The 15,840-nt window shown below is 39.2% G+C and overlaps 1 protein-coding gene across 6 annotated transcripts in view; it reads left to right on the plus strand.

The window, feature by feature from the left end:
* Positions 1-7,583: 7,583 nt before the first annotated feature.
* The window catches only part of NCOA3 (nuclear receptor coactivator 3), a 132,631-nt gene continuing 124,374 nt past the window's right edge, over positions 7,584-15,840 (plus strand). For all 6 annotated transcript variants that reach the window (XM_063091310.1, XM_063091292.1, XM_063091318.1 and 3 more), the window contains exon 1: positions 7,584-7,698. The gene's annotated coding sequence lies outside the window, so the exon portion shown is untranslated. The remainder of the gene's footprint in view (positions 7,699-15,840) is intronic.

A 15,840-nucleotide genomic window follows, 5' to 3' on the forward strand; every position in this document is an offset into this window, starting at 1 on the left:
TCAAAGAAAAGATACCAGAAATACGAAAAATCAAGAAAGTACACCACCGAAAGATAATAAATCTCAAGCTCTAGATCCTACAGAACAAGAAGCCCTTGAAATGACTGACAAGGAATTTCGAGTGATAATTCTAAGGAAACTGAATGAGATACAAGAAAACTCAGCTAGACATCATGATGAAATGAGGAAAAGTATACAGGACCTGAAAGAGGAAATGTACGAGGAAATCAATGCCCTGAAAAAAAATGTAGCAGAACTTGCCAAACTGAAGAAGTTATTCAGTGAAATAAAAAACACAACAGGGAGTTTAACCAGCAGGCTTGTGGAAGTTGAAGAGAGAACCTCTGAACTTGAAGATGGGCTATTTGAAATAACACAAGCAGACAAAAAAAAAAAGAAAAAGAAAAAAGAATCAAAGGCATTGAAAAAAATCTGAGAGAGATATCAGACAACCTTAAGCGCTCAAATATCCGAGTAATGGGTATTCCAGAAGGGGAGGAAAAAGGAGATTGCATTGAAAATATATTCAACAAAATAGTGGCAGAAAACTTCCCAGGTATAGGAAAAATCACAGATCTTCAGATCCAGGAAGCTCAACGATCTCCAAACGTATTCAACCCAAAAGGCCCTCTCCAAGACATGTTATAGTCAAATTGACAAAACTCAAAGACAAAGAGAGAATCTTAAAAGCTGCAAGAGAGAAGCGTCAAATCACCTATAAGGGAGCCCTAATCAGGCTAACATCAGACTTTTCATCACAAACCCTAAAAGCCAGAAAGGAATGGGATGATATATTCAAAATACTAAAACACAGAGATCGTCAGTCAAGAATCCTCTACCCTGCAATGCTATCCTTCCGAAATGAAGGGCAAATAGTATATTTCTCAGACAAACAAAAACTGCGGGAGTTCACCACCACGCGACCACCCTTACAAGAAATTCTCAAGGGAGTACTGGGTTTGGTTCCTGAAAAATAACTACCACTGCCATAAAAACCCAAGAAAAATCAAAACCCACTAGTATAATAAAAATGGCATTCATGAAGAGAAAACAAACAAACAAAAATGCTATCTACAACCTAAGGAACCAACAAACACAGAAAACAAACAGTAAATCAGAAAGCAAGGAACAAAAGACACCTAAGACAACCAAACAACAATCAACAAAATGCTAGGAATAAATCAACACTATTCAATAACAACTCTTAATGTAAAAGGCTTAAATTCCCCAATCAAAAGACACAGACTTGCTGACTGGATTAAAAAGGAGGACCCAACTATATGCTGCCTTCAAGAGACCCACCTCACCCATAAAGACTCACATAGACTAAGAGTGAAAGGATGGAAAAAGATTTACCATGCAAACAGAAAAGAAAAACGAGCTGGAGTAGCTATTCTTATATCTGACAAAGTAGACTTTAAACTAAAAACCATAAAAAGAGACAATGAGGGACACTACGTAATGATAAAAGGACTGATCCATCAAGAAGACATAACAATCATAAATATGTACGCACCCAATGTTGGAGCAGCCAGATTTATAAAACAAACTCTATTAGACCTAAAGAAGGAAATAGACACTAATACCATAATAGCAGGGGACCTGAACACCCCACTGTTAATATTGGGCAGATCATCTATGCAAAGAATCAGCAGAGAAACACAAGATCTAAACAATACTCTTGACCAATTGGACTTGGCAGATATCTACAGAACATTCCATCCAACAACCTCAGAATATTCATTCTTCTCATCAGCACACGGATCATTCTCCAGGATAGATCACATATTAGGTCACAAATCAAGTCTCAACAAATTCAAAAAAATTGGAATTATCCCATGTATTTTCTCAGACCATAATGGATTAAAACTAGAAATCAATAACAAACGAAATTCTGGAAACTATACAAACACATGGAAATTAAACAGCATTCTACTTAATGACATATGGGTCCAAGAAGAAATCAAGCAGGAAATAAAAAATTTATTGAAACTAATGAAAATAATGATATATCATACCAAAACCTGTGGGATACTGCGAAAGCAGTATTAAGGGGGAAATTTATTGCATTAAATGCTCACCTCAGAAGAATGGAAAGATGGCAAGTGAACTACCTAACACTTCACCTTAAAGATCTAGAAAAACAAGAACAATCCAAACCTAAAGTTAGCAGACGGAAAGAAATCATTAAGATCAGAGCAGAACTGAATGAAATTGAAACGCCCCAAACAGTACAAAAGATCAATGAATCAAAAAGTTGGTTTTTTGGGCCGAGCCTGTGGCGCACTAGGGAGAGTGCGGCGCTGGGAGTGCAGCGACGCTCCCACCGCAGGTTCGGATCCTATATAGGAATGGCCGGTGCACTCACTGGCTGAGTGCCGGTCACGAAAAAGACAAAAAAAAAAAAAAAAAAAAAAAAGTTGGTTTTTTGAAAAGATAAATAAAATTGAGAAACCATTAGCATGGCTAACAAAAAAAAGAAGGGAGAAGATTCAAATAACAAAAATTAGAAATGAAAAAGGCGATATTACAACTGATTCATCTGAAATACAAGGAATCATTCAAGACTACTACAAACAACTATACGCCAACAAGTTTGAAAATCTGGAGGAAATGGATAAATTTCTGGACACACGCAAGTTCCCAAAATTGACCCATGAAGACGTAGAAAATCTGAACAGATCAATAACAATAAAGGAGATTGAAGCTGTTATCAGAAAGCTGCCAACAAAGCAAAGCCCAGGACCAGACGGATTCACAGCAGAATTTTACTAAACATTCAAAGAGGAATTGACACCGATTCTTTACAAACTATTCCAAAAGATTGAAACAGACGCAAATCTCCCAAACTCATTCTATGAAGCAAACATCATCCTGATACCAAAACCAGGTAAAGATATAACCAAAAAAGAAAACTACAGGCCGATATCCTTGATGAATATAGATGCAAAAATCCTCACTAAATACCTAGCAAATAGAATACAGCAACACATATGTAAAATTATTCACCACGATCAAGTGGGATTCATCCCAGGGATGCAAGGTTGGTTCAACATACGCAAATCAATAAATGTGGTACAGCATATTAATAAAATCAAACACAAGGACCATATGATCATCTCTATAGATGCCGAAAAAGCATTTGATAAAATTCAACACTCATTCATGACAAAGACCCTCTATAAGTTAGGTATAGAGGGAAAGTATCTCAACATAATTAAAGCCATATATGACAAACCCACTGCTAACATCATCCTGAATGGGGAAAAGCTGAAAGCTTTTCTTTTAAGAACAGGAACTAGACAAGGATGCCCACTCTCACCACCCCTATTCAACATAGTGTTGGAAGTACTAGCCAGAGCAATCAGAGATGAGAAGGAAATAAAGGGCATCCAGATTGGAAAAGATGAAGTCAAACTGTCCCTGTTTGCAGATGACATGATCCTATATATCGAACAGCCTAAAGCCTCTAAAAAAAAACTCTTGGAGGTGATAAATGATTTCAGCACAGTAGCAGGATACAAAATCAGCACACAAAAATCCATAGCATTTCTATTCTCCAATAGTGAACATGCAGAAAGAGAAATCAAGAAAGCCTGCCCATTTACAATAGCCACCAAAAAAAAAAAAAAAAAAAAAACTTAGGAATTGAGTTAACCAAGGATGTGAAAAATCTCTATAATGAGAACTGCAAACCACTGCTGAGAGAAATTAGAGAGGATACAAGAAGATGGAAAGATATCCCATGCTCTTGGATTGGAAGAATCAACAGAGTGAACATGTCCATACTACCCAAAGTGATATACAAATTTAATGCAATCCCCATCAAAATTCCAATGACATTTTTCCCAGAAGTGGAAAGAACTATTCAGACATTTATATGGAATAACAAAAGACCATGCATAGCCAAAGCAACGCTGAGCAAAAAAAATAAAGCTGGAGGCATAACACTACCTGACTTTAAACTATACTACAAAGCTATAATAACCAGAACAGTATGGTACTGGCATAAAAACAGACACACTGATCAATGGAATAGAATAGAGAATCCAGAAATCAACCCACACACCTACAGCCATCTGATCTTTGACAAAGGCACCAAGCCTATACACTGGGGAAGAGACTGCCTCTTTAGCAAATGGTGCTGGGATAACTGGATATCAATATGCAGGAGAATGAAACTAGACCCATACCTTTCAGCATACACTAAAGTCAACTCAAAATGGATTAAGGAATTAAATACACACCATGAAACAATAAAACTTCTTAAAGAAAACGTAGGAGAGACACTTCAGGAAATAGGACTGGACACAGACTTCGTGAACATGACCCCAAAAGCACGGGCAACCAAAGGAAAAATAAACAAATGGGATTGTATCAAAGTAAAGAGCTTCTGCACAGCAAAAGAAACAATTAACAGAGCTAAAAGACAACCAACAGAGTGGGAGAAAATATTTGCAAAATATACATCTGACAAAGGATTAATATCCAGAATATACAATGAACTCAAACAACTTTACAAGAAAAAAACAAGCAACCCAATTAAAAAATGGGCAAAAGAGCTAAGTAGGCATTTCTCTAAGGAAGATATACAAATGGCCAAAAGACATATGAAAAAATGCTCAACATCACTTAGCATCCGGGAAATGTAAATCAAAACCACACTGAGATACCATCTCACCCCAGTTACAATGGCTAAAATCCAAAAGACTCTGAACGATAAATGTTGGCGAGGTTGCGGAGAAAAAGGAACTCTCATACATTGTTGGTGGGACTGCAAAATGGTGCAACCTCTATGGAAAATGGTATGGAGGTTCCTCAAACAATTGCAGATAGATCTGCCGTATGACCCAGCTATCCCACTGCTGGGAATATACCCAGACAAATGGAAATCATCAAGTCGAAGGTATACCTGTTCCCCAATGTTCATCGCAGCACTCTTTACAATAGCTAAGAGTTGGAACCAGCCCAAATGTCCATCATCGGATGAGTGGTTAAGGAAAATGTGGTATAGCTACACAATGGAATACTACTCAGCTATAAAAACGAATGAAATACTGCCATTTGCAACAACATGGATGGACCCTGAGAGAATTATATGAAGAGAAACAAGTCAGGCACAGAAAGAGAAATACCACATGTTCTCACTTATTGGTGGGAGCTAAAAATAAATAAATAAATTCACACACACACACACACACACACACACACACACACACACACACACTCACAAAACCGGGGGGTGGGGGGAAGAAGACAGAACAGCTACAATTCCTTGAAGTTGATACGACAAGCAAGCAGAAAGGACATTGTTGGGTGGGAAAGGGGAGAGGGAGGAGGGAGGGAGATTTCGGTCATGGGCCACAATAATCAACCAAATTGTTTATCGACAAAATAAAATTAAGAAAAAAAAAGAAAATAGAAAAAAAAGAAAGGATGATGTGACTGTGTGTGCATGTGTGCGTGTGTGCACGTGCACCGATGTTTAGTGCTTTAGAAGTTCTACCTGAGGAGGAGACATTGCAGCAGAGATCTGAATACAATAGAGAGCAAGCTGGGAAGAAAGAAAATTCCAGAAAAGTGAACAGCAAGTGCAAAGGTCCTGAGGCAGGAATGTGCTTGGCATGTTCAGGAATATTAGTGTCTGGCATGGGGTGAGAAATGAGGAGAGATATATTTATTGAGATCAGAGAGAGAAGCACAGACCAAATCAGTTAGGGTTTAGGTTTTATCCCACATGCAATAGGGTGCTATTGAAAGGTGTTCAGGTTGGAAGTGGCATGATTTAATATATGATTTTTCAAAGATCCCTCTGGTTACTCTCTGGGGAGTGGCTGTAGAGAGCCAATGGGACAAACGAGGAAAGCAGCTGGGAGACGGCTGCAGCTGTTCAGAGGAAAGACCATGCAGGTCTTAGTGTGCCATTCCTGGATTCTCAGCATCTAACACAGTATTTATTATTCATTGTTGGATGACAGAGTGAATTCATCTGTGCAGCAAATATTGAGTGAGTACATGCTATTGCTAAGCTCTGTAGTGGGCGCTGAGGATACATCAAGGAACAAATGAGACAAGACCTTAACTTCATGGAGCTTTTCATTCTTGTGAGGAAAAGAGACAACAAAATACCAAGTAAACAAAAATACGTGGTGTAGTGTTTCCAAAGATAAAAAGTGCTTTGTAGAGAAATGAAACAGGGAAGAAGGATAGGGAAAGCTGGGATCAGAGCAGGCAGGAACTTGAAATAGAGACATTAGAAAAAGCCTCACTGAAGAAGTGACGTTTGGACAATGACCACAGAGTGGGTTATTTGAATTTTCTGGGAAAAAAGTGTTCTAGGCAGAGGAAACAGCAAATGCAAGGTTTCTGAGGCCGGATTATGCTAAGCATGCTGGAGGCATCCAAGGAATCCAGTGTACCTGGACAACAGCAGTGAGTGGAAGAGAAGTGGGTTATGAGCTTTAAGAGGTAAGAGGAGGGTGAGAGGCAGGTTGTGTGGGGCTTTCCAGGTTACTGCAAGGATTTTGGAAGGGACCGAAACTGACTTGGTTTTTACCAGGATCCCTCTGGCTGCTGTGTTGAAAATAGACAGCAGGAAGAACAGTGAAGAGGCTATTGCAATAGTCCAGGTGGGAAATGATGGTGGTGACATTGGAGCTAGTAAGTAGTTGGATTATTTTATTTTATTCACATTCAGGACATTTAATTCTGATTCAATATTATTATCTAATATAAAGTCCACAAATAAATCCCCATTTTTTAAATATGAAAAATTATCCTAGATTCAGTCGAGTCTCACCTATTGTATTTGGTTTTCACTTCTTTCATGTTTCGGTATTTTTAAGAGTCCAGGCTAGTTTTGTAGAATGTTCCACATTCTAGATTTGTCTGATTATTTTTTCCATGGTTGGATTCATGTTAGCTATGTTTTTTTTTTTTTTTTGGCGAGAATAGTAGAGGTGGCATAATGCCTTCCCCATCGCGTCGTTATCAGGATCCATCCATCACTTGGTAAAGGTGGCGTCTGCCAAATCTCTACATTGTACGAGTAAAGCAAGCTGTTCCCTGTTGTAAGTCATAAATACTCCGTGGGATGATACTTCAAGGCTGAATATACTGTGAATATACTGTTGCCCAACAACCTCTCACCCAGTGACTTTAGCATCTAATGAACAGCTTCGTGGCTTCTGACCTTGTGCCTCAGTTTGCTCATACGGAAAATGAGGATGATCACTGTCCCTAAAGGATGCTTGTTTTGAGGATCCGTGCTGGGCATACAATAAACACTCCATGAATGTTGGATATTACTGGACGAAGGCAAGGATGAAAAAAATTAAAGGCAGGGCTAGGAATGCATTCCAGTTCTCCGGACCCCGCAGCGGTTCTCAGGTGGTGGGGAGAGAAGGCGGCCGGAGGGTCCCGCGTGGCCGCACCCTCCGCCACGGAAGCCGGGGTCTAGGCGCTGGAACCCTCGGCCGGCCGCGCAAGGCCCCCTGGGACCGGTAGTGCTGGGCGTGGCCACGGGACTACATATCCCAGTGGCCCCCGCGCCGCGGCTTCAGCCGCTGCCGCCTTAGCCCCTCCACAGCGACAGCGGCGGCTGCGGCTGAGTCGGTGGTGGCGGCGGCGGTGGCGGCTGTGAGCTGAGCGGCGAGTTTCCGACTTAAAGCTGAGCTGCGAGGAAAATGGCGGCGGGCGGTGAGTGGAGATAAAGGAGGAGGCGGCGGCGGGCAAGGGGGTGGAGTGCGAGGCGGGGGGAAGAGGGCCAGTCCCCGGGGCTGCCGCGAGCCAGCGGCTTCGGCTCCGCCGTGGCGCTGAGGGGCGCGCCGGGCGGGGGGCACGCTGAGGTACTTTTGGGGTGTCGGGGCCGCGCAGCTTCCCTGCAGTCTGGGGGCGTCCGCGGCCGGAGGAGGAAAGCCGAGGTCGGGCGGCAACAGGCACGTATGTCCGAGAGGGTCCCTGCGCGGAGGGGTCACCCGAGGAGTTTGGGGGGAAAACCTCCGGGGCCCACTTTCCCCTGCTGTCCCTAAAGTTTTATCTTCCTCCTACCTCCCTCAGCCCTCGGGGCTGCTTTTGAGAGCTCCCCGCGTCCCCTTTCTCCGGCTGCCTTGGGTCCTTTGCAGTTATTCGGAAGGATTGGGGGGGGGGGAAAGCCGCTCGGACCCCCACCTTAGCCGCCAAGCCTTGCTCAGAATCGGGTTGGATTTTGTTGCTGTGCTTCTTCCTGCACTTGGGCATTTAAAAAATATTTTAACACGAATTAACTGCAGGATTTCCATTTTGGGCTCGGGTAGATTCTCAGCAGTTTTCTCAATAAAAAGGCATTTTACTACCTCTGGTGTGAAGGCTGGGAAATAGCAAGTGGGAAGTTGGATTAGATTTGGGGTTTGGCCGTCTTTATTATTACTGTTTTATTTTGCCTTCCCCATTTCTAATCATCTTACGTACATTGATTCAATTTGTGATGATTTAAATTGTTTGCCTTGCGCGTGCCTTAAAAAAAAAAAAAAAAAAAGAGCCACGAGTGGTTGGGAGGCTCAGTTTCTTCCTAGGCAGTTTGAGGGTGTCTAGGTGGAAAAGTTAACCAAAAGAGCAGTTGTGAGAAGGAGAGAGCATCGTTTTGGAATCTCGCTGGCAAGAGATCGGGATTCCCAATTGGAATGACACGAAAGGCATGAGATTGCTTCGAAGTCGAAACTTTTTTCTCCCTCCCGAATGTGAAGACTTCCTTTTTGCAGTTTTTGAGCAGCGCTTTAAAGCCAACCTATTTTTGTTATTAAGCTTGTACTGTAAAGAAACAGGAAGGCTAGTACCAGCTGTCTCGCTGCAGTGGTTTTAAATGGAGTTGAATGAGATGAGTGAGAGGAGTAGTCGTATCGCGTGAGATTGCTGCATCTCCTTGATTTAAATGCCTCTCCTCGGATCCACCTAACCGATCCATGGCTGCAAGGAAGCTTCAGTATTTGTTGCAGCAGGTTGTTTAGTGGATGATTGGGGGGAAAAATCGTAGGTCTTTATTTTAGCAAATGCTGCGTAAGCTAAAATGTCAATGGAAACTCGTAAGTTCGTGAACTGTTGTTTGTTCTTGAAAAAATTTCATATTATTGTTTATTTAGAATTCCATATGATAGCCAATTGGAAAGGTACAAAAACCTTTAAAAATGAATCTTCCACTCCAAACCCTCCAATTTCTCCTTCTCAGAGGTAACGACTGTTAATGGTTTATAGAGTATCCTTGGTCTTTGGAATAATTATTTTAAGATTTTCATTTGTAACACACCCCTGTTGGATACTAAAAGCAGGGTAATAATATGAATAGAAGAAAGGGAAAATGTGGTGGGAATACTGTTTTCTTTTTACTGTCTTAAAAAAAAATGTTGGTAGGTATTAGAATAGCTCGTCTTAACTTATTGGTTTGTTGCCTTATCTATTGACACCCTTAAAGAAATAACAATCTGGGGCTTTAGGATGAAGAATCCTGCCAGGGTTCATTGTTTGTAGGTAAGATGAAGCCTCTGTTTGTAACATGTAAAATGATATTGAACACTATAGCTCCTGTCACTGGAGGTTGCTTCAGGTTCTGCATTTAAATGAGCGGTAATCTAAATTGCCTGTGATCCCAAATTACAGGGGTATTTTATGTATCGATAGAAATGACTTAATTGTCCAATCAGCATTGAAAAAAGAAAAAAGGCGTGTGCTAGCCTTTGGTATATTTGACATATAGAAGTACATTTTGGAGATGGGGATTGTGGATTAAATGGAAGGTTGTAACGTTTCTACAGCAGTTATAGGAAATGTTTCAATCATAAAATATTCCTTAACTACAGAGGCTTTGAAAATGCAAAACGGTTTCAGCATAATCAACAAGGTTTCCATTTTTCTAAGTCTTAGAATAGTTGTTTTAAAAAACAGTTCACTAAAAATTCAGTGATATTAGAGGTGGATTATTAGAGATTATATAAAAATAACTTCACTATATTTTGAAAGTGATTGTACTGTGCATCCCCTCCCCCATGTAAAAATTATTTCTGTAAGCACCCCCAACCCCCTAAGCAGATAAGTTAGCATTCACTCAGTAAGGAGTGAGTGTACTGTTGGACCCTGGACCCTTTTTCTAGGAGATTTGTAAATAAAAAGTTGTTCTTGAAATGGTTGCTTAGTGTTTTCTTGACTGATCTTTTGAAAAAAGCTTCCTTGCTATGTCAGGGACATTACATTAAAGAGAAAAAGTTTTTTTTTTTTTTTTTTTTTTTTAAGAATTTAGTCTTTTGTGCATTACAGTATGGTTTTAGAGTAGTTCTGTTTAACTTGAAGATTACTATGTTTTTGAGAAGTTTTTTTTTTTTTTTTCTTAAAAGATGACCGGTAAGGGGCTCTTAACCCTCGACTTGGTGTTGTCAGCACCACGCTCACCCAGTGAGCAAACCGGCCATCCCCATATGGGATCCGAACCCGTGGCCTTGGTGTTATCAGCACCGCACTCTCCCGAGTGAGCCACAGGCCGGCCCCTTGAGAAGTCTTTTTAAGAGTAATTTAAAAATATCTTTTAGTTTGGACAATAGTGTAAGATTTAAAAAACAAAACAAAACTAAAAAACCCTACTATTGTCCTGTCCCTCATTTGTTGTTAAAATAAATGGCTTTAGGGTTTCTTTTTGCAATGTTTTAGACCATATAATTTTAAATCTTGGCCAGAGGATGTAGGGTACTTTTGAAAACTTAATTTGTTGTAAGTCTAAAATGAGTATAGCCTCCAGTGGCTGATTGTCTACAGAGCAAATTGGCCACAATTAAATACAATTGTTACTGTTAATGCTACCTAGTACTAGAAAAACAGGAGAGTTGTTGATCATGATTGAAGAAGTACTATAGTTTCTCATAGGTTAAATCAGATTACCTGTACCAGTTTGTTTTGAATTTATTATACTTCATGGTACAGAATACTTCTTTTTTGCATTATTAAGCTCTGGGAGCAGAAAATTAGTATTGGAAATGTATGTTAACTTTTTCTTCTTTTTTTTCTCATAGTTCAACAGATCGAGAGAAAAAGGTGACGTATGTTAGCTTAGATTCTCGGGGATAGTTTTGAGATTTGAGTGCTGAAGTAAAATATAGACATTTTCTCCCATTTTAGAAGTGCTTTTTGGAGTGGGGGAGGGGATTACAAAGTGAACATCTCACAAAGTGGAGGAGGCTTTTGTAATGAGGCTTATTCCATTAGTTTGTTAGTATTTGCTGGGTAAATTCATTTGGTCCATTGTTTTTTCTGAGAGGGTCTCTGGGAAAAGATGATTTTGGGGTTAGAATATAATTTATCCACAGCCTAACCTTATTTTCAGCCCTCTAACATATGATGGAATTGACTTGAATTTAATTGTCTTTCCCTCTCCTTCCTTCTGGTGGAGAGTTGTTAAATGAACAGGAAAATGGCCAGAAGATACACAGCAGGAGCAGATAGGAAGACCTACAGTATCGAGAAGGCAGATTTATCCACAAACTGGATAATTTTCTTAGAATGTATACTGCCAGTTCCTAACTTTGTCAACATTAATTCAGTTTGGTAGGTACTGCTGGCCTAGGTCAATTTACAGTGGGAGCGGTAATAAAGGTTTATTTAACTAATTGTGTAGTAAGCTTTGCGGCCTAGAGGCAGAGGAGAGGAGTCTGACCTGACTGTCAAAAAGGTTTTACCTATTTAAAATAATGTTCTAAGAGCAAATGGATTATTAGTGCCTTTTCTTTTCTTTTTTTTAAAGATGACTGTTAAGGGGATCTTAACCCTTGACTTGGTGTTGTCAGCACCATGCTCACCCAGTGCCTAACCGGCCATCTCTGTATAGGGATCCAAACCCATGGTCTTGGTGTTATCAGCACCACACTCTCCTAAGTGAGCCATGGGCCGGCCCTAGTGTCTTTTCTATTTAGCTTTTTTTAAAAAATTTTTTGTTAGGAACATCTGTGTCGTATTTTTTCTTTTCTGTTAATTTTTTGATATGTTCTAGGAAAGGATGTGACTTTATTTGTCTGCTGTTCTTATGAAGGTATTCTGTTGAAATGTTTCATTTCCTTGGTTAGAGGCTGTGAGTGAAGGTTATGAAGCTTCACTTTTTGGAAATCAGCTGATTAGATTACTAAATTTAACTCTTGATTTTCCACATAATGCTGACAAGGGAGTATTGGCTTGGGTATCACAGAGTAATGGATAATCTGCTCCCTGGGGCTTTGCTTTTGGTAGCTATGGCAGCTAAATTGGAGTGGTAGATGGATAGATGGGAAAGGACTGCAGAAGTCAGCATAATCCTCAATTAGGATAAGCCTTATGGTTAATTGAATGTTGAGTGTACAGGTTAAATCCCATTATAACAAACTCCAGGGGACTAGCTAAATTGTTGTACTGGGATTAGGCTTTATTAAATTTTGTTTAAAATTGGTCTTTTTGTTTTTGTTAGAGGTGTTAGAGTTGTTGGAAAATTTTCTATTTATTGTAACAATTTGACAAGTTGTTACTCATGAACCTTCTGTTTTTAATGCTTTTGCCTTTAAGAAGAAAAGAACCCATGTTGAGCTAGGCAGTTGATTTATACCTCCCTCCCCCCAGTGTCTTGAATAGCTGCATTGGTTTATCTCAACAACCTGATAAGTTTATTAGTAAGTACTGCCACCATCAAAGTGTGTCAGAGGAAATGGGAAATTCCCCAGGTTTTCAGGTGACTACTGCTGATAATTTTTTTTTGTCCCCAACAACGTTTAAATATAAATGAATATATTTCATTTTAGTATGAAATTTTCTTACAGTAGTAGCAGACTTGGCCCTTTTCAGCTCAATGTAGTTTTAAACCTTTATGTCTCTAAATGGTATTGTTAAAAGAAAAAAGTGATGGTAATATTGTAGTCTTTAACTTTGAGACACTCTATATAAATATGGAATTTTTCAGAAACAGGTTTAATTTATACATATGATAAAAAAAAAACAACTGTTCTTATGCTTGGTCAGAAATATACTCGTACTTCTTTCTTTTTGTCCTATGCTTTTAGATTGGTGCCAAACCAAACCAAACTTCAGGCATTTACATCCCGCTTTCATATCTAAGGCTAGCATTTTTAGTTTGCTTAGAGAATTTTGATTGGGTGCATCAAGAGATTTTCGAAGTCATTCTTGTAAATAGAAGTTCCATGAAGGAGGAAAAATCTGAAAGAGGGAATTTCAAAGCAACCCAAGCAGTGTTTTGAAAGTTCTCAAGTCTTAAGAATAATGACTGCAGGAAGCCTTCAGTTGTATTGTGGTATTGTTCCTCCATCTCATGCATTTGAGAACTTTAGTACAAAAGAGGAGAAAGCATGGGGAGGGGGAAGAAAGGGTTTTAACAAAAACCAAAAACAAGTGGGGGACTTTTAGAGTAAATATTCTTTGCTCTTCTGTTTAAGTGAAATCTAAAACCAAATTATCTTTACTTTGAGAACAAATGTTTATCATAATCTAAGTGTCCGCTGCTGACATTTTTATAAGTGAAAGTTAATTGTTGTTAGTAGGAAAAGCAGCATGATCGTATGCTGAGTTTAAAACAGAACTTTAAGTTAAAAAAATAATCTGCATGTGAAAACCTTTAAATATTTTTTTTCCTTTTGGTATCTGATCAATACTAGGTGTTAGCTTGTTACTTTGCAAAGAATACTTACCAGTAAAGAGACTAATTTGTAAGCTTGTACTGTAAGCTTTGGGCAAATCAATCTCTCTAGGTCTGTATTTTAAAAAAATTTATTATAAAATAAAGGAGTGCACTGTATGATCTTCCAAGGTTCCTTACCTTAGAAAATTCTATAAACTTATGGCATTATATAGATATGTAGAATGGCCTTTTATTTAAATTTTTTTGATCAGACATTAAATGAATTAAGCTGTTTATACCAGAGAATGGTGTAAAGTCAGATGCAGCTTCAGTGCTGACTCATCATAAAGAGTTTGGGGACAGGGTGACTTTGAACTACAGATTTCACCATAGTGTGTGCTATAAGTGGGAAGGGCACGTGTGTGTGTGTGTGTGTGTGTGTGTGTGTGTGTGTGTGTGTGTGTGTGTGTAATTTTCGATCTCCTCCTCTGGTGTAAGAAATTAAAATATTTTCTTTATTCAGTAAAGCTGTCACCAGTGAAATGGATTATTGAATTTAATCAATAAATTAGAGTAGCTATAGAGTAGGTATATCAGCTTGATTTTGTTTTGAGACTGAAATTTGACAACCCACCAAAAAAAAAAAAATTAAAATTAATTTTTGGTGGCTGGCTGGTATGGGGATCCAAACCCTTGGTGTTATAACACCACAGCTATCCAAATGAGCTAACCAGCTAGCCCCATGACAACTTTATTTGAAAATGTTTTAAAAATTACTCAGTATCTTCACCAAATTGTCTTTAGATTACACATCCTCTGCTCCATCCAGTCTCATCTCTTTCCTCTTTACCTGCTTGTTGGTAGCTGTGTTTTATGACAATACTGTTTGTTTATTTTTGCTTTTTGGTGGCTGGCTGGTTAGATCTGTCAGTTTTTTAATGTGGTGTTATAGGGCCGGCCTGTGGCTCACTTGGGGGAGTGCGGTGCTGATAACATCAAGGCCGTGGGTTCGGATCCCATATAGAGATGTCCGGTTAGCTCACTGGGTGAGTGTGGTGCTAACAACACCAAGTCAAGGGTTAAGATCCCCTTACCGGTCATCTTTAAAAAAAAAAAAAAAATAATGTGGTGTTATAATACCAAGGTCAAGGGTTCGGTTCCCCTCACAAGCCTATGACAATATTTTTATCTCAGTCAAGGTTGTTGTCTCCACTGCTGTTGGAGCAGGTATTTAGTTGCATCTAGAAAAATGTGTCCACCAGTGAGGAAAAAGAACTCATACATTTTTTGCATCCATTGGAGGGTCAGCGGTGTCTTCTTCATATAAGAAGACAGTATATTATTGTGCTGCTTTAGAAATAATTTAATCAGGAATTAATAAAATAGAATTTAGGAAGCTACTTTCAAGGTACAGAACCACATTTAGAATGGTGAAAGCCATAGGTGTATGGATCCCAAGTTAGGTAAACCTGTCATCTCAAATTTGTCCAGTAACCTCCAGTCTCTCTTTTCTTTCCCCCAAAGTACAAAATAACTCCCACATGTGACTCTTTTTTTAAACTGAATTTCCCTACCACCATTCTCTAGCTGTGAGTCCTTAAACTTCAGTCACCTTTAATTGCTACTGCTTGGCTGCTGCCCACTCCCTCCGCCCCCCTCATATTTAATGAGTGTTAAGATTTTTCTATTTAATGCACTATGAGAGTTAATAAGATTTTTTACCTCCAAGTTGAACACAATCAGGTACTAGCATCACTCTAGTACAGGGCAACCTGTGATAAGTCAATTTTGCCTGTAGAGATTGTAGAGAAGTTCAGAGGAGGAAAGGGACTACTTCTGACCAGGTGATCAGGGTGCAGGACTTTGAAAAGTAAGATTTTAATATGGAGAGAGTACATTTGTTGTTTGTGGGAATCGTTAGCAAAGGCACAGCAAGATTTCACGACTGGATCCTTTAAATATTCAGTGAATGCTAAGTGAGTTGATGGTATTGAATAAACTGGTTTTGTTTTTGTAGAATTTTATTGATGTATTTTTCTTAAAAATATTTTCCTGAAACTCTAGTTCAGGCACTTTATTTCTGGATTATCATAATAGCTTTCAAATTAGTCTCTACTTTTTCCTTAGTTCTCTCCATACTTTTGCCAGTTTAATCTTATTAAGAACCATTTTGATTACATTTTTGCTTAAAAACCTGTGGAAGGGTCGGCCTGTGGCTCGCTTGGGAGAGT

The sequence above is a fragment of the Cynocephalus volans genome, chromosome 1, assembly GCF_027409185.1.
Source record: "Cynocephalus volans isolate mCynVol1 chromosome 1, mCynVol1.pri, whole genome shotgun sequence".
Taxonomy (NCBI): domain Eukaryota; kingdom Metazoa; phylum Chordata; class Mammalia; order Dermoptera; family Cynocephalidae; genus Cynocephalus; species Cynocephalus volans.